This window comes from Meriones unguiculatus, chromosome 16 (assembly GCF_030254825.1).
Source record: "Meriones unguiculatus strain TT.TT164.6M chromosome 16, Bangor_MerUng_6.1, whole genome shotgun sequence".
NCBI lineage: Eukaryota > Metazoa > Chordata > Mammalia > Rodentia > Muridae > Meriones > Meriones unguiculatus.
In genome coordinates, this window is record NC_083363.1 from 50,771,291 (window position 1) to 50,798,159 (window position 26,869).

Genomic DNA, 26,869 nt, shown 5'->3' on the forward strand with positions numbered 1-26,869 from the left:
GGAGGAAACTATGCAGCCTTGGAGGAGTAGGATGAAGTAATTATTTCTCAGAGTAGGTTAGTTAAATAAATCCTAGTTTCTGTGTGGTGATTTCAGTATACAGCTGGTTTAGGAATCACTGCTGTTTAACTAAAAGATAAATCAATAATAAATATTAATAATCAGGAACACAAAAGAAAATAAATTGTTAAAAATATAGGACATGATGATACAAGGTTATACTTATATATCTTGATGGTTGTGCTATTGATTCTAACTTGTTTTTAAGGCAGTTTTTAGGCTCTTTGAAGTATTTTTGTTTTATATGGTAAGGTTCAAATTTAGGTAGCAGTGTGGGTTTTTTTTACACTTTATGTATCTTATCCTTTTATTCTCCTCCTTCCTAATGAGTCTCTCTGTGTATTATACATATGCGCATGAGGTTGAGGAGAGACATGTGTATGCGTAAATCATTTTAAAATTTGGTCAATCTGTTACTTTGTATTTCCACATTGATTTCACAATTGATTACCCACTCCCAGGATCTTAGTACTAACATTTATTTGTATTTGTATTTATTTTTATTCAACTTGTATATTTATTGAACAGATTATAAAGCATTAAATATTTTTAATAACTACATGTCACATTTACTTAGCTTCTTTAATGTATTCCATTTATTAGTTTATGATGTAGTAATTTCATCTCTAGTCCATTATTTATGTGTTTTCACAGTTTTATAATAATGTTTATGCGATTTGACTTAATAAAATCATTTTAAATCAGTCTTTGGTATACAAAACAAATTGTTTTCTTCATAAAAAGAATGCAAATGAAAACAATTATAGAAAAAAATCTTATTCAAGATCAAACGTTGTTTCATTATTCTTAATATTTTGAATGTTATTTATAATCTGTAATATTTAATAAACTCCCAGAGACCAAATTGGTCTTCATCATATTACACTAATCCATTAAATACAATATTAAATACTTATTTTATAAGATCAAGCATTGGGCATTTTGTGATTAATAAAGAAAACCATGATTTTAAAGTTTCATATTAACTCCTGGTATCATGGGTGCTATGTGTATCTACAAACATATAATCATTTTAATTATAGTTATCATAAAAAGGACTATAAAATTAACAAATATTTATGTTTGGAGGAATCCATGTATGAATAAGAAATTTTGATCTGTGTTGGAGAAATGGTTCAGTCATTATGAGCACTGGCTCTTCTACTAGATTTCAATTCCCAGGACAAATGCCTACTCACAAACATCTGAAAGTCTAGTTCTAGGGGATACAATGCCCTTTTTAGTTTCTATGGAGACCAGAACACATGGTGCAAAAGTATACAGGAAAGCAAAACATGCATACAAATTAAAAAAAAAAAAGATCTCTTAAAAATAGGACCAATATATTCATTCAAAAGTATAGAAGAAACACAGGTGGAATCTTTTCTATAAAGAATCAGTGTTAGGAGTGGACTCCCACTCAAGGCATGCGTCTCAAGCTGAGCCAGTCATTGGTTGACCATTCTCTCAATTTCTGCTCCATCTTTACCCTTGCACAACATGCAGGCAGGATAAATTGTGGGCCTAAGTCTTTATGGCTGGGTTGGTGTCCCAATCCCTCCACTGGAAGTCTTGCCTTGTTACAGAAGAAATGTATTTTTATAATTATTTTTATTTTTATTCATTACAGTTTATTCACTTTGTATCTCCCTTGTACCTCTCTCCCCCCTCCCCTCCCAATACTGGCCTCCCTCTTCCCCACCCCTGTCCCTCTCCTAGTCCATTGAGAAGAGAGGTCCACCTCCCTTTCCCTCTGATCCTATTCTATCAGGTCTCCTCAGGAGTGGCTGCTTTGTCTTACTCTGTGGCCTGGTAAGGCTGCTCCCCCCACAGGGGGAGGTAAACAAAGAGCAGGCCAATCAGATTATGTCAGAGAGAGTCCCTGTCCCCATTACTATGGAGGCCACTTGGACAGAAAAAATATTTTAAGTTCCATATTCCCAAGTCCTAGGTGTCTTACCTATGATCACCCTCATTGATTCCTAGGAGTTTTTATTGGCCTTGGTTTCTACCTTGTCCTACAGATGTATCTCCATTCCAGTACTCTCTTCCAGTAATCTCTCCCTCTTCCCCCACTCTGCTTGATCCCTCCTGTTTCCATCCCCATGCCTCTGGCAAACCCAGTCTCTTTCCTTCATCTACCTCCTTTTTCAATGAGATTGGGCCCTTTTTTCACTTAACTTCTAGGGTCTGTGAATTGTAGTGTGGTTATCCTGTACTTTATGACTATTATGCCTTTAAAAGTGAGAAAATACTCTGTTTGTCTTACTGGGTCTTTGATAACTCACTCAGGATAATCTTTTCTAGTTTCATACATTTTCCTGTAAATTTCATGCTGTCATTGTTTTTAAATAGCTGAGTAATAATTCGTTGTATAAATACAGCACATATTCTTTATTTTTTCTTTGGTTGAGAGACATTTTTTTTCAGTTTCTGGTTATTATGAATGAAGTTGCACTGAATATAGTTGAGCAACTGATGAAGCATCTTTAGTGAATATTACCAGGAGTGGTATATCTGGGTCTTTTATTTATCTATCTATCTATCTATCTATCTATCTATCTATCTATCTATCTATCTATTTAAAGTTTTTTAACTGGGTCTTGAGTTAGAACTATTCCCAGTTTTCTGGAAAACCACCAAATTTATTTCCAAAGTGTTTGTACACATGGAGGGAGCCCATCCCTGACACTGTTAATGATAATTCTGGAATACTTGCAGACAGGACCTAGCATAATTGTCACCAGAAAGCCTTCATCCAGCAACTGATCAAAATAGTTGCAGAGACCCACAACCAAACATTAGACAGAGCTTGGGGAATCCTATAGATTGGAGAGAAGAAAATTGAAGGAACCAGAGTGGTAAAGATCACCACAAGAAAACCTACAGAATCAACTAACTTGGGCCGATAAGGCCTAATAGAGACTGAACCAGCAACAAGAGAGCATGCATAGAACACACCTAGGCCCTCTGCACATATGTAACCACTGTGCAGCTTGGTCTTCCTGTGAGATTCTTAAAAGTGGGAGCAAGCACTACCTTTAACTTGGGATCACTTTCGTTTAACTGGGCAGCTTTGCTTAGCTTCAATAGGAGGATATGCAACCTATTCTTACTGCGACTTGATATGCCAAGGCAAGTTGATATTCATGGAGAATATCTCTTTCTGAGGAGAAAGAGAGGAAGGCTAGATGGTGGGGAAGGAAAGGTGAGAGGGAGGGGTTGGGGGGAGAGAAGGAGCGATATGATAGAAATGTAAAATAAATAAATGTTATAGTAATGATGATGATGATGATATTAGTGGCCACCAATAACATGCAGCTGCGTCTGCACTGTAGCCTAAGATGGAAATATTGTGATTTTGGCAAGTCGTGTTTTTCAGTTACAGCTTAACAGAGATTATGTTAATTGAGAGTTAGCATTTTAAAATGCCCATTCCAAACTAGTATCATTTAAATGATAGGAACTCCTGCTTTTTGTTATTCCTGGTGTTGATTTAAAAGCAAGTCATGCATATGTTTCACATGGCATGTGGGTCGGGATAGAAGACAAGGCTTTATTTACATTCTAGAAGAAGTTATTTATAATTCATGGTTGCTATCAGGAGCTGGTTTTCTCCTTTGACATTTATGTGGTTCCAGAGATCAAACTCAGGCACTGAAGCTTGCATAGCAAGTGCAAAATAAACTGGTTCAGTTCACTGGCTTTTATTTATGTTACAACATCTTGCTGAGAATTTACTATAGGATACATTTTCAATTTTTATCTTATTATCAAACTAAAATATTAACAGCATTTACATTATATTTTGATTACCATCATTTCTGCTATGCTTTTGAATGTGAAGATTACCTTTCTGAAAATTGTTTTACTTTAATATTTTTTCATAATTTATTCACTTTATATCCCAAAAGTAGCCCCCTCTTTTGTCTTCTCCCTGTCCCACCCTCCCTACTCTTCCAGCTCTCCCCCTCCTTGAGTCTTCAGAAAGGGGTAGTCCTCTTCCCCTACAATTTGACAGTAGTTCATCAGGTCTCATTAGGACTGTATGCATCCTCTTCCTCTGTGGTCTGGCTAGCACCACACCCCAAACATCAGGGGCCAGTATTCAAAAAGCAGGTAACAAAGTCCATGTCAGAGACAGCCCCTGGCTCTCTGGGGCTCTCATGGTCCTCTGACCTCTCCATGGTCAACCCACATGGAGACTGAGTTGACTCATGGCTACATCTGAGCAGGGGGTCTAGGTCTTTGCCTCCATGGTCCTTGGTTGGTGCTTCAGTCTCTGCAGGCCCCCATGGGCCCAGCTTTGTTGGCTCTGTTGGTCTTCTTATGGAGCCCTGTCTGCTGTGTTTCCTTCTATCCCTTCACTGTTTCCTATGACTCTTTGTGCTCCACCCAAAGTTTGGCTATGAGTCTTAGCATCTGCTTTGATTCGCAGCTGGGTGGAGTCTATTAAGTGTAGACACTTAAGAATGCTCCCATCCCATTCTCTCTCTTCTACCACTTCTGGTATCTATTCTCTTTGCCCTTCTGAATGAGAGTTAAGCATCCTCCCTAGGGTCCTCCTTGATATTTAGCTTCTTTAGGTCTGTGGCTTATAGTATGGTTATTCTGTGTTATCTGGCTAATATCTGCTTGTAAGTGAGTATATTCTATATGTGACTTCTGTAAAGCAAAGGACACTGTCAACAGAACAAAATGACAGCCTACAGACTGGCAAAAGATCTTCACCAACCCTAAATCCAAGAGAGGGCTAATATCCAAAATATATAAAGAACTCAAGAAATTAAACTCAAACAAACCAAATAATCTAATTAAAAACAGGTACAGAACAAAACAGAGAGTTCTCAACAGAGAACTATCAAATGGCTTAGAAACATTTAAAGAAATGTTCAATGTCCTTAGTTATCAGGGAAACACAAATGAAAAGTACTCTTAGATCTTAAACCCATCAGAATGGCTAAGATCAAAAACTCAAGTGCCAACAAATGTTAGTGAGGATGTGGAGAAATCCTCCATTCCTGGTGAGAGTACAACATCTTTGGAAATCAATCTGGCACTTTTTCAGACAACTGGAAATAATGCTACCACAAAATTCAACTATACCACTCCTGGGCATATACTCTAAAGATGCTCCACCATACAAGGACATTTACTCAACTATGTCCATAGCAGCTTTATTTGTAATAGCCAGAATGCGGACACAACCTATATGTCCCTCAACCAATGAATGGATATAGAAATTGTGGTACATTTACACAATGGAATGCTACTCAGCTATTAAAAAACAAGGACGTCATGGTAATTTGCAAGCAAATGGATAGAACTAGAAAAGATCATCCTGAATGAGGTAACCCAGAGCCAGAAAGACACGCATGGAATATATTCACTTTCTTTTTCTTTCTTTTTTTTTGTGAAGGAAAAACGTGTACAAATGACATAAAAATTGATAATGTGTCTGAGAGATGCCTACAACCTGGGAACAAAATAGGTAAACTATCATATAGGAAAACAGCCAGTGCATGTAACAACAGAAATGTTTTAGAGGCTTGTTTAAGCAAAAATGGGCATTGAATTACCAGTAACAGAATGTTTAGCTCCTTCTACGTTTGCAAACAACCAGGTTTCTGTCCATGATCAGGTCTGCCTTTTAGTTATACAGAAGTAGCCTTATGTGGCTTGGTTCACATTCCTTAAGCTTTTATTTAAAACTAGAGCAAAACCTTTTAAACATATGTAAGGGACAGGTGTTTATGAAGGCATCACAAATTTGAGTATAGAAATATTTTTTGTGCAGAGGTAAGATGGGGAGCCATTCAGGGTATATAAGGAAGAAGGAAAAGGAAATAAGATATGATTAACTATACTATATTATCAAAATGATTAGGAAAGTTGCAGAAAACTCACATTAGTATGAATAAATGAACATGCCATAAGTCCCAGCATTTAGGCAGTAAATGCAGGCAGAACTGTGTAAGTTCAAGTTCCATCTATCTAATTCAGAACTGACAAGGCTACACAGTGAAACTTTGTCTCAAAAAGAAACGAAAACAACAACAACTACAAATACAAAGAAAAAAAATGTGTTTTTGTTAACATAAAGTTATTCTAAGTTCCCTTCTATAATAATAAATTTTGTGAATCTAACAGATTAATTTCTAGGAAGCAATGCAAGTTTTCTTTGACAAGTGAGAAATCACTTCATAAAGTTTGAGTATATATTCAATTCAACGTCTTAAATTGCCTGACAAAATTGTCAAGCCCTTTCAACCATTCCATGTGAATGATAATTATGAGTTTGTGTGTTCCAAGTTATTATACATAATGAACAAGCAAAGATTTGTGCTATATATAAGCTAAATCAACATTTCAACCATTGTTTTAAAATTGAGATATAGAGCTTAGACAATGTAAACAATAGCAAAATCCTCATAAACAGAAGCTATTTACAATTGGCTTTGTTTTCAAAAATTACATTTATTTTCGATGTAAACACGTCAATTTTTTTGGTGTGCATAGTGTTTGTTGTCATTGTATGATATGAGCTGTTTTTAAATCTTGAAAATTATAGACTAGAGTGTAGCAGAAGTTTTGCTTATGTTATGTAGATGTGTTTTTGTCGTAATCCCATGTTTGGGATGAGGAATACTTTATCCATATCCAGTAACAACCTCATGAGAGGTGTGTGGTCTTTGCCAGCTAACAGCAGCCTCTTGAGAGCACACGATCTTGGTCAGCTAGAAACTGCTTTGTGCTCATGGCATAGATTTTGCCAGCTGACAAACATCACGGTGCTAAGTCTGAGAAGGTATAAATCACAGCCCAGATAGAGAAAGAGAACACACTTCATTTTGAGGTGCTCCTAGAGAGAAATGCTTTGGAGAACTCTTCAAGGAGGTTGTAGTTTTTGTAATTATTTAATTATTTTTTTTCCTCTGAGTGTGATTATTTATTCACATCATCCATACGAGGGTATTGTTTCTTTATGTGTTCTCAAATTTCAAGTGTTTCATTAGATTATAAATGTGAGATCTCATAAGGTTTGCGATCTAGGCAATTAGTGCTGTGAACTTGTCTCTCAAAAAGGCCATAGCTGCATCCCATTAACTTGGATATATTGTGTTTTCAGCTTCATTCAATAAAAAGAAGTTTTAAATTTTATAGTGACCCAAATTTTATTCAATTTTGAGTAGTTCAGCTTCCACGAATTTGCACACTTTCTGCCATTTCTCTTGTTTATATCTGCTTTTCAAATTTGGTGGTCAGATAGGATACGTGGCATTATTTCAATTTGCCTTTATCTATTGATACTCTGTTTTCTAATATATGGGTAATTTGGGGGATAGTTACATGTCTTCAAAGAAGAAAAAAATGTTCTTCAGTGTTTCTGTGGAATGTTCTGAAGAATTATATGATTTAATTACAGCATGTGTCTGTTTAATGTTTTTCTGGACAACCTGCCTATGACAGCCTGGATCTTAAAGTCATCCAGTGTAATTATGTTAAGGTCAACATTCAATTTTAGCTGTACTAGTATTTTTAATTTTTATAAAATTGGTTGCTAATGTGTTCAGTGTATACGTGCTTAGAATCATAAAATCCTCTTGGTGGAATTTTTAATGAATATGCATGCATTCTCTTAAATGTGGGTGTTAATCTTTAAAATTTAAATATGTCTGAGAAACACAGATTGTGACGTTTTTGGAGTCCCCAGCTGGGCTCCATGTAAGACGCAGCTATACCACTCCTGGGTGTATACCCAAAAGTTGTTCTACCATAACAAGGACATTTACTCAACTGTTTTTATAGCAGCTTTATTCATAAATTTAAAACAACCTATATGTCCCTCAACCGAAGAATGGATAAAGAAATTGTGGTATATAACACTCAGCGATTAAAATCAAGGAAATAATGAAATCTGCAGGCAAATGGTGGGAACTAGAACAGATCATCCTGAATGAGGTAACCCAGACCTAGACAGATGTTTATTGTATGTACTCACTTATAAGTGGATATTAGCAATATAATACAGAATAATCATAATACAACTCACAGACCCAAAGAAGATAAATGACAAGGAGGACTCAAGAGGTGCTGCTTAATTTCCACTCAGAAGTGGAAATAGAATCAACAGCATAAATGGCCAAAGAGAGAGAAGAGAGAAGAGGGTAAGAGAGGGAGTACAGAGAGAAATTAATGTCTGTATCCTACCTGGAAAGAGCAGGAGTAGGAAGACAGAGGGCTGAAAAGAGGCCAGGAAACTTGTGACAAGAAGTAGTTGGCCACAAAAAAATGGACTCCATTTCATTTTTGTTGTTGATAACATTTTGTTTTGGTCATTTTGTGTCTTACATAAATTGTTTTTGCTATTACTTGTTTGATATGACATTTTCTTTTGGAATTTTTTTGCTTGTTTTGAGGCATCTGAGAGAGACAGACAGAGAGAAAAAGACAGAAAGAATTTGAAGTCGGGAAGGCAAGGATGTTGGTAAGATTTCACATTAGTTGTAGGAGGGTAAAGAATAACATTAAATAACATTGCATAAAAACTATTTGCAGGACAAATTTTAAAAGCATGTAAGTAAAAGCTGAAGCAAATAATAAATAATATATTAAATATATATATATATATATATTGTGTTTGAGACAGTCTTACAGTGTAGCAAACAGGACTGCATCTTACTAGGTAGTGAAGTTTGGCTTCCATCTGATTATAATTCTCTTGCTTTAGCCTCCCAAAAACTGGGATTGAAAAACAAGCTGCTCTGAGTAGCTATCTGAAATTATAATGTAGTGCATTTTAAATGTTTGTTGAAATGCTTACTAAGCCAAATGAATTACCAACATTGATTTTTTTTTAAGTGTTGTTAATAGTCTACTGACAAAATTATGTATTTAAAGAAACTCATTAACTAAAGTCTGGTCAAGCAGCATAGGTTTGTCATTCAGCAATATTTCTTTCTTTGACAATAAGTTGCATATGGTTCTAGCTCAATTATTTCTTAAAGTGACTTCTGACTCTGACTCAGGAAAAAATGACCCATTTGTATGATTTCATGCAATTTAGCATCTTGTTTCTATATAGAAAGATGCAGATTTCAAGCAGGCTCCTAGATTCACTGCATCTGTGTCTGGAATGCAACCATGTGAGAACTGTTGTGAAAGAACAAAGATAGTACTCGCTTTTCTATCTAGAACCCAGAGGATGAAAGTATGTCTGGGTCAACATGCACTTTAAATGGAACTGTGAATGAAAAGAGGCGATACTGATCACCCATTTCACTAGTGAAGTTATATTTCAGTGAAGTTATAGTTCAGTGAAATTATATTTTTGAAAGCAGAGATGAGACTAAAATGTCTTGCACACTTCTTATGGAAGCAGTCAGTACTTAGGTGATTTCATTTGTGTAATGATCTCATTGTGTTCAACATTATTTTATGAGCATCTGAGCAATGCTTTTCATTGACAGCTAATTAGATGGTCAAAAACAATTATGATTCCAGTTACTCTGACCTCTTAGTAGAATTAATTTCACGTTTTTTTTTGGAGAATTGATGCCTGTATTAGTTACTTTTTTGTTATAACAAAACACTTGGCAAAAGCAACTTAAGGCAGGAGGATTAATGTTGACTCACAATTTGGTGGTATATTTCAATTTGAAGCAGAAAGCATTCATGGTGTTATAATTTGCTCTTAAAATGCAAACAAACTCGACCACAATAGGATTGACAAAATTCCAATGTGGTGAGACCAAGGGAGCTCAAGTCAGGGCTAATGTACAAGAACATGAGTGACCTTCAAAGAACTGACTGTATCCCTGTAAGTTTTTATTACATTATGAATAGGAAGGTCATAGAAGCTATATAATGGAAGTTCCATTTTACATGAGAATTACATAAATGAATGTAAAAATGTTTTATTCAAGGCTACTCTCCACTTTTTTTCATTCCAAGTTCTCCCATATTTTCCTACTTAAATACATATCTCTCTGTGTATATCTATCTATCTATCTATCTATCTATCTATCTATCTATCTATCTATCTATCTGTGTGTGTCTGTGTGTATGTGTGTGTGCGTGTGTTTTATCTAAAATTCACTAAATACACTTAGTGCTGCTTGCATGCATATAAGACATTAAATAAGACATTATAAAAAGTTAAATATATATGCCTGTTCATTAAGTGAATAGTTAGTCATCATTCAACCATGCTGTATTTAAAAATTAAAATAGGTTGTTTTGATTTAAGCAGGTAAATTGTTTCTTTAATTCATTGTATTAACAGAAACTCAAGAAATTTTCCTCATATAATTTATTTGTATTAATTATTAATGAATAAATATTCTGTATTGAATGTATAGAATTTGCATAAAGATATTTATTGATCACTGAAATAAAGGATTATTTACATTTTAAAAGGCATATTAAAGTATTAGGGTTGAAGTATCATAGTCACTTTAGGTCCACGACTGATACACATTATATTTCTGTGTTTAAAAAGTAGCCATAGGTGGAATATTTGTTTCTAGTACCATTTAGAAACAAAGAACAAATTTGTAAAGAGGTAGGTATTTCTTTTTAATGAGAAGATTTTAAAAAAAGAAGTGATTGAGACTCGGCAGAACACCTATCCAGCAGAACAAGTTACTGTACCTAGTGAGGAAAGCTGACCAGACAGAGCTTGCGCTTCCACCAAAAAAAAAACCTCACTATTGCCTTACATTACTCACTAACCAGAGTATGCTAAGCTTTTGTCACAAAAGGAGCACTTATATTCATCCTGGTGGAAAATAAAATCATTGCACAGGACTCATGTAAGATAAGGGAAAGAGAAATGTTTTGTACATATCAATACATATGATTATGTTGAGTTTTTTCAGTTTTTTTTTTAAATTAACAGTTTATTCGTTTTGTATCCCAGCTGTAGCCCCCTTCTTCATTCCCTCCCCATCCCTCTCTCATCTCCTCCCATGCTCCTCTATTCAATTGTTTATTATGAGATGATGAAACGTAATTTTACATTAGAAAAACCCATTGTAAGAGGTCCGCTAGAAAACTAGTATATGTCCTGAGAACTCAGAAAGAAAAGTCAGAAATCTGAAATGTGGTTAATGTGAATAGAAAATGCAGACATGACAGATGCTCAAGAAAGAGTATATACTATTTACTGTCTACAGCATAATGGAATTAAAAACAGCCTACCAGCTGGAGCCCAGAGAAGGAGGACAGGGAAATGAAGTGCCACATTAAGTCTGATTACAGCCTCACACAAAGTCGAAACTCTGCCTTTAGTTAATGCACAGGTGTTTTCCCTCAGAGTGAATATTAATATTGGTTTAGAAAATAGTACTAAAAATTAATACTAAGGGGAACCATGAGTTCGTTCAATGGCTAAAACTGTTTGCAAAACAAACCTGACAGTTCAAGTTTAATCTTGCAATCCCTGTAAAAAAAAAAAAAAAGAAAGGAACAGAATGTGGTAGTTTGCATCTACAGTTCAAGCATGCATATTGAAATATGGAGGTCCAGACAGGAGGTGTCACCTCGCATGGGCTACATAGCAAGGCAGAAGCAGAAAACACCCTGCTCAACAAGGTAAATGAAGAGAACCCACTACCAGAAGTTACACACTACCCTCCATGTGAGTACCATGACACAGACACACACATGCACACACAACCACACATCCAAACACATTATATTAAGAGCAATGTTATTAATAATAAACGATACATATATACTTAAGTTCAGATTATTAAAATTAGGAATTTAGCAGTGCTTTTTTTTTTTTTAAGTGTTGTGAGGTTCTGCTTCTTCCATTTTGTCTCTGTTCAAAAGAGAAAGACTCTGACGAAAAAAGATGAGAAAATAGCAAATTTCCAGAAGGGCTACATGTAGCAGTGTAGGATTACATTTCCTGTCCGGGGGCAGGTGAGAAGAAAATTTATAGAGGTATAGCCAAAAACTTCATATAGAATCAATGTACTTAAAAACAACTTTCAAGATCTTTGCATTGGAGAAGTGTCTTGCCAGTTAATACCGTATGTCATTTGTCACTCTTTCAATATAAAGGCAGTATAAACCAAACTCAAGTATGGTTTCCAGCACTGGTTTGGTAATTTACAAGCACCTGTAACCAAGAATTTGAAGCCTTTGAAAGAACAACTGACACCAGAATTCATTTGCAGAAATCAAAACGACCCTGAGATTTCACCTGACACCCACCAGGATGGCTAAGATAAAAAACTCAAGTAACAACACATGCTGGAGAGGTTGTAGAGAAAGGGGAACCCTCCTCCATTGCTGGTGGGAATGCAAACTTGTACAACCACTTTGGAAATCATTCTGGAGCTTTCTCAATTAGGAATAGTGCTTCCTCAAGATCCAGCTATACCACTCCTAGGTATATATCCAAAAGATGCTCAAGTACACAACATTTGCTCAACCATGTTTGTAGCAGCTTTATTTGTAGTAGCCAGAACCTGGAAACAACCCAGATGTACTTCAGTTGAGGAATGGATGCAAAAATTGTGGTACTTTTATACAATGGAATACTACTCAGCAATTAAAAACAAGGAAATCATGAAATTTGCAGGCAAATGGTGGGAACTAGAAATGATCATCCTGAGTGAGGTATCCCAAAAGCAGAAAGACACACATGGTATATACTCACTTATATAGACCTATAAGATAGGATAAATATAGTGAAATCTATCCACCTAAAGAAAATAAACAAGAAAGAGGACCCAGAGTACAATGATCAATCCTCACTTAGAAAGACAAATGGGATGGACATTGGATGTAGGAGCAAACAAGTAACAGGACAGGAGCCTACCACAGAGGGCCTCTGAAAGACTACCTAGCAGTGTATCAAAGCAGATATTAAAACTCATAACCAAACCTGTTACAGAATTCAGGGAATGAAAAATGGGGGGGAGTTAATACAACCTGGACAGGACAGGAGTTCCACAAGGACCAAATAAATCTGGGCACAGGGATTCTTTTATGAGACTGTTTCTCCAAACAAGAACCATGTATGGATGCAACCTAGAACCCCTGCTCAGATGTAGCCCTTGGCAGCTCAGTATCTAAGTGGGTACCCTAATAAAGGGAACAGGGACTGTTTCTCAGATGAACTTGATGGTGGGCTCTTTGACCTCCTCCTTCCTCCAGGGAGGAGCAGCCTTGCTAGGCCACAGAGGAGGACTTTGCAGCCAGTCCTGAAGACACCTGATAAACCAGTATCAGATTTAAGGGGAGGAGGTTCTCCCTTATCAGTGGACTTGGAGAGGGGCTGGGAGGAGATGAGGGTGGAAGGGTAGGATTGGGAGGGAAAGAGGGAGTGATATACAGCTACAAAGTTAACAAACTGTAATATTAAAAAAATAAAAATTTAAAAAATAAAACACAGTAAAAAAAAAAAAAAAAAAAAAAAACCACAAAAAAAAAAATTACCGGGACACTATACAGGCAACTTTGTGTTCTTTCATTATTTCTTTTTAAAATCAATTAAATGCACAGTTTGTTCTGCCTACAAAAAAAAAAATCATTTGCAGACTGTATTTTTCTTCTTGGCTGTGCTGTCTACAGAGAAGATGATTTCCAAATTCTCAGTATTTAAGAAAATATTTCCTTTCTTTCTTTCTTTCTTTCTTTCTTTTTTTCTTTCCTTCTTTCTTTCTTTCTTTCTTTCTTTCTTTCTTTCTTTCTTTCTTTCTTTCTTTCTTTTCTTTATTTATTTATTGTTTATTATTACAATTTATTCACTTTGTAGCTCAGTGGTAACCCCCCTCCTTCATCTCTTCCCTCTTTATCTACACCCTCCATCGTTCTTCTCTGCTGCCCAAAACAAAAACAAAAACAAAAACAAAACATTTCCTGATGTTTAAGTTGTCAAAAGGCCAATCCAAGTTAGTTTTTGTTGTGCTTCATAGTTTTGTTGTTGTGTTTCAAAGACATACTTTTAAAAAGAGACAGAAATATTTTTTCTTATTAATTTTATATATTTATTTACAGTCCTCCCCTTTTAGGAGACAGAAATATTTTAAAAATTTTTCCAAGCAGATTTTCTAAAAAGATGGAGGAAATATCTTTCTTTTCATGTTCTTTCCTCACGTTGTCCTCCTTCATTTATGCATATTCATAGTAAATGTCTGTAGTGTTTAAATCTGTGGATACTGTCTCTTACCTTAGACCTAGCCTTAATACACATTACCCTTGATGGTTATCTTTGCAGTTGCCAAGTCATTATAAGTGAAATAATCCTATTAAAAACATTGGATAATCTCTCAAAAATTGTGGATATTTTCTCAACTCAATGTCTTGTGATCCTTATCCCTGATAACATTAGAAATTCAATAAGTTAACATTCTCCCCCCAGATACAGTATTTTATAAACACCTATTTTATAAAATCCTTTGTGATATTTGGTAATCTAATGGAAAAACACAGTGAAACACTTCCATCGCATATTTCCATCACTTACATCACACACTGAGAGAAATTGTTCTCAGCCTTCTACAGAGAAGCTTGTGATATGTCAATCACGATGCTAAGAACTTCAGCGAAGTCTCAAGAAAAGAGACTCTTTCATATAAGTGAAGTATTTCACTTGCAAGGAATACAGTATCGATGATGGTTACCTTGGTTCTGGTAGTTAGGTTAGAATCATTCAACTGAACACAATCTGGTTATCTGAAGAAAAGAGACAGCTCTTAATGGCTGTTGGGAAGAAGCAGTTTGTTGATGTGTGGAACTGTTCCTCAAGAATCACACAGTTAGAATATGGGAAAATATGCCTAGAATATAATGATTTCTATATGAATAAAAAATTGAAACATTTTCTGATAGCTAGAAATTTGAAAATGCGGTCTTAACAAAATATAAAATGGGTTATTTTGTTTTATATGAAATTAATACTATCTACCAAGTGTTAAAAAACAGTTTCAGAAATTAAAGTACGCCACGAACAGAAATATTGGTTTATTTTCTTATTTTCTTCAGGGATTTTTTTTTTCTTGAGAAAGTTTTTCATTGTTCAGTCATTGCATACCTGAAATGTACTGTGACCTCCTGCCAGCCATGCAATCAGTTCTAACCTAATGCTATAGTTAGGAATGAACAATAAGCTAAAATAAGGCAAATATAAAATCTCTGCTAGCATTTAAATACCATTGCTGCATTTGCATAAAGTAGAAAAAGTAATATTCTATAATGCTTAAATGACGTAGTTTCTGTTAGGTGGTTATTTTTTTCTCTATAAAATTTGACACTTGGTTGGATTTATTTGCAATGACTTTATTAACTGAAATGATTGTGCATGTGTGTCTGGGGTTGTGAGCATATTGTGGGGGGCACGGCCAGTTTAATAGTGGACTCAGGGTGGTACAGTGTTAACTTCGACTTCAAACCTGAAACAGGAAAGAAATTTTGTCCAAGCTAGCATGGATTATGTACACTTTTATTTGATGAGGTGAACTAGATTTCCACTGAAAACCTGTAAATCCCCACGAAGGCAGCAGCTGTCTATTTCAGTTACTCCCTAGGGAAACATATATTTTTTCCTCATTCTATGCTTATCATAAAATCTAAGCAAACTATTTCAGTACTGGAGGCTTGTGCATGAGTGCGGAGAGCAGCATGAAATATGCTCTTTTAAGTTTATGTAATTTGAAAGAACGAATAAGGCATAAACTTCATGTCTGTTGCTGATTGTGCAACCCTATGGGATAGGATAAAGTAGGGAGAGAGTACAGGAGAGAGAGGGAGAGAGGGAGAGGAGACGAAGAGAGAGAAGTAGGTAAAGTAATACAGTGTAATTTTAAACTTGGTAGCTAATGTTCATATTTACAAAGTTTTGAGTTTTTTCAAATTGTAAAAGTTGGCTGGATGCCTGGAATTACAAAACAAGATAATGGTATATAAGAAACAATGTGCAGTTTTTCCAATCACTTCACATGTTACTTGAGCTCTGTCATTTTTTACACTAATTAATTAATGTATTTATTTAAATTTATCTATTTTGCATCCCCACTGTATCCCCCTCCCTCACCTCCTCCGAAACCCATATCCCCCCTTCCTTCTCCCCCTATGCCCCTCCCCTAGTTCCCTGATAGAGGAGGACCTCCTCCCCTTCTACCTGACCCGAGCCTATCCAGTCTTATCAAGGCTGAGTGCACCAACCTTGGGGAGGTGATCAAAGAGCTGGCTTCTTAAATCATGTCAGAGACAGCTTCTGCTCTCCTTACTGGGGAACCCACTTGGAAACTGAGCAGCCTATGGGCTTCCTCTAAGCAGGGGTTCTAGGTCTTCTCCATGCATGGTCCTTGGTTGGAGTATCAGTTTCTGCAGCACCCCCCCCAGGTCCAGATTTTTTTGGGGGAGGGGTTCTGATAATCTCCTTGTGGAGTTCTTGTTCCCCCCCCCAGGTCTTTCTAACTCCCTCTTCTGTGCTTTGTCCAATGTTTGACCATGAGTCTCAGTATCTCTTTCAATACCATGGCAGGTAGAGTCTTTCAGAAGTCCTCTGAGGAAAGCTCCTGTCCTGTACCTTATCTTCTCCTACTTTTCGATGTCTATCCTGTTTGTCCTTATGAAAGAGATTTCAGCCTCTTCCCTAAGGATCCTTCTTGTTGTTTAGCTTCTCTAGAACTATAGAATTTAGTATATTTAACCTATATTTTATGGCTAATATCCACTTGTAAGTGAGTATATGCCACATGTTTCTTTCTGCTTCTGGGCTACCTCACTCAGGATGGTGTTTTCTAATTCCCATTATTTACCTGCACATTTCATGATTATCTTGTTTTTAATTGCTAAGTAGTATTCTACTGTGTAATTGTACAACAATTTCTGTATCCATTCCTCATCCAGTTGAAGGACATCTGGGTTGTTTCCAGATTCCAGCTATTACAAATAAAGCTACTATGAACATGGTTGAGCAAATGTCCTTGTTGTTTAGTTGGGTATAGTTTGGATATATGCCTAGGAGTGGTATAGCTGGATCTTGAGGTAGCACTATTTCTAGTTTTCTGAAAAAGTTCCAGATTGATTTCCAAAGTAGTTGCACAGGTTACATTCCCACCAGTAATGGAGGAGGGTTCCCCTTTCTCCACATCCACTCCAGCATGCATTGTCACTTGAGTTTTTGATCTTAGTCATTCAGATGGGTATAAGGTGAAATCTCTTGGGGTTGTTTTGATTTGCATTTCCCTGATGACTATGGACACTGAGCATTTCTTTAAGTGTTTCCCTGCCATTCGATAATCTCCTGTTGAGAATTCTCTGTTTACTTCTGTGCCCCATTTTTAAAATTATTTATTTATGTATTTTAATATAATTTTTATTTATTACAATTTATTCACTTTGTATACAGGCTGTAGCACCACCCTCATCCCCTCCTAGTCATGCCTTCCCTCCCCTTCTCATTTCCTCCCATGCCCCTTCCACAGTCTACTGATAGTAGAGGACCTCCTCCCCTTCCTTCTGGCCCTAGACTATCAAGGCTCATCAGGACTGTCTTTCATAGTCTTCTTCTGTGGCCTGATCAGGCTGCTCCCTCTTCAGGGGAAATGATCAAAGAGCTAGCCACTGAATTCACATCAGAGACAGCCCCTACTCCCCATATTACGGAGTCCTTTTGGAGACTGAGCAACCTATTAATTATAGTTCATTCACTTTTTATTCTAGCTGTAGCTCCCTCCTTCATCTCTTCCGATACCCTCCCTCCCTTCCTCCCTCTCTCCCTGCCTCCCTCCCTCCCTCCCTCATCTTCTCCTATACTCTACCCCAGTCCACAGATAGGGGAGGTCCTCCTCCCCTTCTATCTGACCCTAGTCCTTCAGGTCTCATCAGGGCTGGCTGCAATGTCTTCCTCTGTCTTCGTTAGGCATTAATAAGAGATATTCCTGTATCCATATTGAGGTGGGTGGTGGTAAAGCCTTGTCTTGAATGCATTCTATATACCATGTCTTCTTGACTTAGCACTTAACTTACATTAATTTTATATTGTTTTCTCCTCAGTCTGCATTAACCAAGTTACTTGCCTAATGTTTGTCAGTGGTGCCAGAATATGCAAGGAACATTTTTTCAATAAGTAATTTTTGAAAGGTTTATATCTGTAAAGTGATTAAATTGATTACTTAACTTTATAACATATACAAAATATTATCAAACTGAATTAAATTCTTAATTATTGGATCAAAATTTTCATAAAGAAACATATGATAACATGTTTTTTTATTGATCGTGAACTTGCTAATTATTTATTTGGATTCTGGAACAGAATGGAAACTACAAGAGCACAGTGAACAGAATTAACTATCCAGGGCTCACAGGAGCTTAAAGAGAAAGAACTGAAAATCAGGGAGCCTGTATAGGTGTGACCTCTACACATATGTGATAGTTGTAGCTTGCTATTCTTGTGGGACACTTAACAGTGAGAGAAGGGGATGTCTGACTTCTTGTCTTCTTTTGGGACCCTTTTCCTCTCATTGGATTGTCTTATCCAGACTTGATATGAGACCATGTGTCTAGTCTTATGGTAAATTGATATGACAAGTTTAATTGCTATCTCTGGGAGTCCCACTCTTTTTCTGAGGAAAAACAGAGAAGGAGTGGATCTGGGGAAGAGGAAAGATGGCAGAGGGACTGGAAGGAGAAGAGGCAGGACAAACAGGTCAGGTTGTAATATAGGAGAGAAGACTAAATTAAAAAAAAACAATGAAATAAAAGATAGGAGTCATAAGATTAAAACAAACAAAAACAATAACAAAGAAGACAGTACCAGAGAGCATCAATACATCAGAGAAAACAATAGAAACACTCAAAATGCAACATATAGAAAGTATTTACAAACTATTAGTATGATAAGCATCTCACAACACAAAGCACTACAACTTCCCCAATTAAACAATAAAGAGCAATAAAAGAGATATTTCTTCTCGGAAAATGTAAAACAGTCAAGAGATATAGAAATATAAATTCAGCATCACTAATACAATGAGCATGCAAAACAAAACAACAATGAAATGTGATCTTACCTGTGTTAGTGTTAGGGTGGCTGTTCTAATTTTCTTTCTGTTTCTGTGACAAAAAACTTAAACTACAAACAATTTGGGGATATATATATATATATATATATATATATATATATACTCCCATCACCGAAGGAAGTCAGAAATGGAGGTTGCAATAATTGACTTCTCATCAAGAACCCTGGGAACAGGAACCACGTGGGAATGGAATGTGTTGGCTCACTATCTCTGGATGGCTCCCAAGCCTATGCTTACATATCTCTTTATATGCGTCTCAGGACAACCTGACCAGCTAATGGCACCACGTAGATCTGTCTAGTCCCTCTTAAATCAATTAAGAGTGCAGATTTTAAGAATTTCTAGACTAAGAACAAAAATGAAACATTCTATGAAGTGATGAGTATTTTGTACATCTTAATCTAGTGAATCATTTCAAGGGAAATAGTTACAACAAAATACTGTTTTTTACTAATTTCTTTTGTAAGTTATGTATTTCAGTAAACATGAGCCAATAATAATAAACAAAATAGTATGAAACCACAAATTCTGAAAGAGTGAAAGTAGATAATCAAATGTTACACTAGCTTTACAATATCTTTTTCAGAAGAGAGTTCATTACTTCTACTTAATCTGCATAAAATTTATACTGTCTCAGGAGATATCCTGGTAGCACTTATCAAACTAGGATTCTTAAACACAAAATGAGATTCTTCGATATAGACCTGCTGTTGAAAGGCACATAAGAGAATGCCACTGGCCATCTTTGTATCCTGCAGAGAGCCCATAGGGAAGCAGTAGGGAATTTGTTGGATTCTCAGGCACTAGCTAAAGTTGTGTAATCTTCAGCTAGGCTGTATACAGTGCTCTCTGTCACTGGCTAGAAATCCACGATCTTGTTGTCTGAGAATTACCTTATCTCAGGGGATAAACTACTTTCAATGTAGATTTATATGTCAATAAAATATTTTAAAGAGCCTACATCTTCAAAATTCTATTATAGAGGTTGCAGTCATTAATGTGTAAACTTTCCATCCAAGTGGAGAAATAAATTACATTTTGTAGTTTCAAGGGTAGTAATAAAAACATTGAAAGACAAGAATGAAGCTAACATTCAGAAATAAAGGCATCTTCACAGAACTTACAAAGCATATTTAACCATGAATGTTTCAGTAGATAGCTATAGTAATATGAATTAAATCAGTGACATATGACTAAAACGTATTTGTTTCACCAACTGGTGTTTTGTTGTTGTTGTTATTGTTGTTATGATAGGCTTTTCTGTGTAACAGAACAGCCCTAGTGTGCTGGACCTCATTTAATAGACTGGGCTGACTTGAAAATCACAGAGATCCACCTGCCTCTGTCTCCTCAGTGCTGGAACAAAGGCAGGAACCACCAAGGCTGGCTTTTTCTTTGTTTTTGTTAGTTTCACCAGTTGTGTTGTCTAGTTATTAATTTTTACACCCGTAATACATGAACTAACAAGAGTTATGTATCATAAGCACTTTTGTCACATCATCAAACACATTCATTTTAAATATTAATTATTATAAACTCTAAATATGGTTAATTTTCATTTCTCTTTATTTATAAAATTATAAAATAAAGGGTAATGGATAATGCATGTCTACTTTAGCTCATTAAAGATACATTTAAAATTATGGAATCAACTTATAAAATTCTTTGTGAGGCTGCTGTGTTTATGGATAGCAGCACTGATTTTTTAATTAAAATTTTATTTTTTTAATATTAGTTACAGTTTATTAACTTTATATCCCAGCTCTATCCCACTCCCTTATTCGCTCCTAATTACACCCTGCCTCGCTCATCTACTCCCTGCCCCTTTCCAAGTCCACTGATAAGAGAGGACCTCCTCCCCTTTCATCTGACCCTAGCTTATCAGGTATAGTCAGGCCTGGTTGCAAAGTCTCCTCTGTGGCCTAGCAGGACTGCTCTTCCCTCGGAGGTGTGGGTCAAAGAGCCAGCCATTGAGTTCATGTCAAAAATAGGGTCTTTTATAAGACTGTATCTCCAACCAAGGGCCATGTATGGATAGAACCTAGAACCCTGCTAGTGTGTAGCCCATGGTAGCTCAGTAGTCAAGTGGGTGCCCTAGTAAGGGGAACAGGGACTATTTCTGAGCAGCATCGAGTTTAAAAAAAATAATAAAGAAAAAGCAGGGTAGACAGAAAAGAGTTTAGCATTTAGTGTATGGTGATATTTTGTTTTGAGAATTCATTCTAGCCATCACTCTTAATCTTTTCTTCTCAGCTCAATATTCTGGATACAGTCTACTCCTTTTCGATGGTTGCTTTGTCTTCTATTTTCTTTTGTAATTTTTTTTTTAATTTTTTATATTAATCACAGTTTATTCACTTTGTATCTTCACTGTAGCTCCCTCCCTCATTCCCTCACAATCCCACCCTCCTTCCTTCATCTCCTCCCATGCCCCTCTCCAGGTCTACTGATAGGGGAGGTCCTCCTCCTTTTCTATCTGACACTAGCTTATCAGGGCTCACCAGGACTGGCTGTATTGTCCTTCTCTGTGGTCTGGCAAGGCTGCTCCTCCCTCAGGGGGGTTGTAGTCAAAAAGCCAGAAACCAAGTTCATGTCAGGGACAGTGTCTGTTCCCCTTACTAGGGAACCCACTTTGATACTGACCTACCATGGACTACATCTGAGCCAAGGTTCTAGGTTATATCTATGAATGGTCCTTGGTTGGAGTATCTGATATTCTATTTTCTAATTCTATTTCCTTCTCCCCACTGCTTTCCCCACCCCCCTATTTTGCAGTTATTTATGTTCTCATGTATTTCTTTTTTAATAGTTTTATTTAACAATGTTAACACAATATAATTTTATCCTGTTTTTCTCTTCTCTGGATCCTATCAACTTTAAATTCTTTCTCTCTCTCTCTCACCTCTCTAGTTCTGTTTCTCTCTATCTTTTTCTCTATTTCTCTACTTCAAAATTTTAAAAACAAAGTTACAAAGAACACTAAGACAGTGTGTTTCATGGTTACTACCCTGTGAAACAGTGTGTTTCTTGGTTGCTGCCCTAGACATACATATCTTCCTACATAGCAATGCCATTTTTTAAAGTATTCTTTATGAAATAACAAACAATAAAAAGAATAAATGAAACAAAGGGTAATTTCTTTGAGAAAATAAATAAGATTGACACACCCTTATTCAAATTAACTTCTATCGAGAAAATATCCAAATTAACAAAATTAGAGGGAAAAAAAGAGTTATATAACAACAGACTGATAGACAATTCAAGGAATCATCACAGCATAATTTGAAAACCTATAATCCACCAAATTGGAAAAGCAAAAAGATATTTCCTTTCATTATATACTTCCTACAAAAGCCAAATCAATATCACATAAGCAATTTAAATAAACTTATCACCTCCATCAATATTGAAGTTGTAATTAAAAATCTAACAACCACAATAAGCAGAGGTCTAATGATTTTAGTACAGACCTTTACCTGATTAAAAAAATAATATCAATACTCCTCAAATTATTCCACAAAACAGAAATAGAAGGAACATTGTACAATTTTTTATGAAGCCACAATTACTCTGTTACCTAAGCTTCATAAAGACACAACTAAGGAAGAAAATTACAAATCAATTTCCCTTATAAAATAGATGTAAATATAATAAAAAAATACACTCTCAAAAGTAATCCAAGAACACATCAAAATACCATCAACTGCGATCAAGTAGGCTCCATTCCAGAGATGCAGGAATAGTTCAGCATATGTAAAGTAATACATGAAATGTACCTTATAAACAGACTGAAAGACAAAAACCACAGGATCATCTCATTAGATGCAGAAATATTTTTGAAAAAAAAATATCAGCATCCCTTCATGAAAAAAGTCTTAGTCATATACAGGGGTGCAAGGGACATACTTATCATAATAAGAGCACTTTGCAGAAAGCTGATAAGCAACATCAACTTAGAAGACTGAAACACAAATCAAATTCAATAAAATAAGTAACAAAACCAAATACACTTGTTCTGTTAAAGAAAAAAAGTGATAAAAATGATCCCTAAAAACATTTTGCTATGCTCATCATTTGGTCTTTCTCAGCCATTATTGACATAACTTTTTCCAGCAGCAAATGTTAACAAACACAGAGACCCACAGACAGATAATATAGAGAGGATTAGGACACATAGAACACTCTGCCTTAAAAGGAATGTCTCTATCAACTTCCTCCCCACAGGCTTCTAGACATTCCAAGCAGGAAGGAGCAGTAAATGTATAAGAGCCACCTAGAACCTAGAACCCCTGCACAGATGTAGCACATGATAGTTCAGTGTCCAAGTGGGTTACATACTAAAGGGAAGAGGGACTGCCTCTGACATAATCTGATTGGCCTGCTCTTTGATCACCTCCCCCTGAGGGGGGGAGCAGCCTTACCAGACCACAGAAGATGACAATGCAGCCACTCCTGATGTGATCTGATAGACTGAGATCAGAAGGAAGGAGAGGAGGACCTCCCCTATCAGTGGACTTGGGGCGGGGCATGCATGAGGAAGGGGGAGGGATGGTGGGATTGGGAGGGGAGAAGGAAGGGGCTTATGGGGGAATACAAAATGAATAAAGTGTAATTAATAGTAAAAAAATTTAAAAAAGAGCCACAGGGAATGGCGGACACCAAGGACTCAAGGCCATCTCAATACAACATAGCTGGCACACGCATAATCTCACAGGTATTGTGATAGCATTCACAGAGTATGCAGGGGTCTACCCCAGTTGGGGTTCTAGAGTGGAAAGAACACCTGCTCTTATCCATAATACAGAAGCTATCTCCAACTGGTAAAAATTCACCCAAAGATTCATTTCCCCCTAGACAGTCTCACTAGAGAAACAAAGCACTCTTAAGGCCAGGTCTCATGCCCAGCAGTAGATGGCCAACTCAAAAGGAGCTTTTGATGGTTTAAAAAGGTATGCCCCATTCACAAAGAGGCATGTGTTTGAATGCTTGGCCCGTAGAGAGTGACAGTATTGTGAGGTATGGCCTTTTTTGAGTAGAAGTATTCTTGCTAGAGAAAGTGTGTCACTGTCGAGGGTGAGCTTGGAGTTGCTGGAATCATGGTGTCTCTTCACACCAATGAAACCCTAACTAGTACAAAGATCAATGGCAAATTTGGAGGGTTTTGTCTCAATATTTTAACATAGGGTATTCTTTCTCTATCTCTTTGTCTCTCTGTCTCTGTCTCTCTCTCAACATAACAAGCCCTTTGTGTATATATTAAGGATTATCATTTTTATTGGATTCTTTTGTGCAAATATGTATGTGTCTGTGTCCACATGCATTTTTCTCTACCCACTTTTTGATTGGTTGTTTTGTCATATTTTTATATATTTGCTTTTTTTGTTTACCTATCACTTTATTTTATTGTTATTATTTCTCAGACATCTGTTTCCTGTTCACAGACAGAGAATCTGGAAATGAGGAAAGTATAGGCAAAGAGGAATCAAATTCAGTTATACTGTATGCAAAACTATTTTCCAGAAAAGAAAAAAAAATATGCATCATCAAAGAAAACAACATTAGTATGGTCAATTAATCACAATGGGTGACTATATTTATTGCCATAATTCTAAGTTTTAAGAGCATCTTGTAAGTTTACAATGATGCTAAATCTCACAGACTCACACTGTGTCACCCTCCTTTGTCTCGTTTTTAACCTTAGATTACAGGATCATGGTTTAAATTACTACATAAAAATGCCATAAAAAGATAAAACAATGAGAATCTCAATCCCCTTGTGACATTGTTAAAATTCTTCTTTTCTTCTCTATCTCTACAAAAGTACAGGAGAAAGAGCTACTGATAAGAACCACACCTTTGACTTGGAAAGTCTTGTTTTAATGTATCAAGACAATTCAGGATGCATGCTGTACTGTTAACATTACAACTTGGTTTTCCATGATCTTCAACTTGCAACTGTGTGCAGCCCTCCACACACTCTCCCTTCTCATTACATTTCTGCACTTCAGGATTTAGCAAGGCTTGAGAGTTGACTTTCACTATGTTGACATCTGTTCTCCAATTCCGCATACTTTCTGAGTGAATGGTGATGTGGTATGTTCTCAATGTAGCAGATCCTCTCTTCTCAGATTACTGATTCAATACTACTCCTTAATGCAAACGCTTAGAAATGATTTATGAGCCTTGTGGGCAGCCTTAACCCAGTCAAAACACAAAATATCACAGTTAGTAATTACATAATTAATTGCTTTTTCTTCAGAGACTATTGTAAGAACTCATTCAATAATAGTACTTTTATGGTTAGTTTCTCAGATATTTTAATTAATATTTTTAATTTATTATTATTATTTATTAAAATTTATACACTTTGTATCCTGGCTGTAGCCACTTCCCTCATCTCCTTCCCATCTGATTCTCCCTTTCTCTCACCCTGCCATGTCCCTTCCCTAGTCCACGGATAGGGAAGGTGGCCTAACTAGGCCACAGAGAAAGAAGATCCAGGCAGTCCTGATGAGACCTTATATGATAGAGTCAGATTGTTTCTCAAATATGGAGTGATGGTACTTTGCTGATCAATTAAATTCTATGCCACAAACTCAAACTCAGTATCTCTTATTTCTTTTTCCATTTACCTGAAGGTTTTCTCTTATGAAATAAACCAAATCTTACTATTCTCAACATAAGAACATATTCGGGCATAGGTAAAAGAAGAAAAGTACAAGGAGAGATTTTAAAACATTGCCTAATATAGAATGAGCTCCCCTGAAGTATTTACACTATTAATATCATGAGACCCTATATGCCTTAATCTGAAGCAATGGACAATGGAGAGAGGGTTTTCCTTAAGGTGCATGAGACCCCTTCCCAATCACTGCAGCTTTCTTTCTGACCCCTTTGGTCAAGTTGGATGAGCTGCCCTCTGCTCCCTGCTTCTGTCTCTTAGTAACCCTTTCCCAGTGGGAAGGCTGGCTGAAAGTCCAATGTGGCCAAGGCTTTTGTGTCACCTCCTCTTAAGAGGAAACCCAAGAACAAAGTATCAGCAGAACTATAGAACAGGTGACAAAGGATACAGAAATAGATGAAATGGATTTCTAAAGCTTTGTTTCTTTTTTGTATTCTTTTGTTTATTTTGTTTAAGAGCAGCTGAAAGGAGAGGTCACTCACCTGTGTTGTGGTTTTCTTCATTGGTCTATATTTTAAAATAATTTTACCCACTTGTAAACCTGCTTTGAGAAAATGTCTTAATTATCTTCCATCAAACAGACCTTATTCTTTCCAATGACTATCTGTACAACTTTTAAATGAACCTAGAAGAAATTAGTGTTTTCTGTAGGGACTAGAAGAAATTATACATTTAAAGCTGTTTCAGAAGGGAGAGAACAGAAAAGGGAGGGAGGGAGTTAGGTTAGAAGAGAGGCCTGGAGACTGCTGCTTCAGAAACAGCAAGAAGGAAGCCTGAAGAAAATGTCTATTTTTGGAAGATGAAATAATTACATCATCTTTTACTAAGATGGGATAGAGATTGGAAAAATAAAAGCAAAACTCTGACTTTTTTCATGTGTTTAATATTTTCTCTAACATGTCATTGATATAATTTGACAAAGTGCCCAAAATTGTTAGCATTCTCGAGGATTAGCTTCATTTCTATCTCACAAATATATGCCGGGACAGTCACACCATCTGCTGTGTATGCTTCTGCTGAAGGAAGGACAATAGATACTTTTGCACATCCGTGTTGGAATGCAGTTATAGGGGAT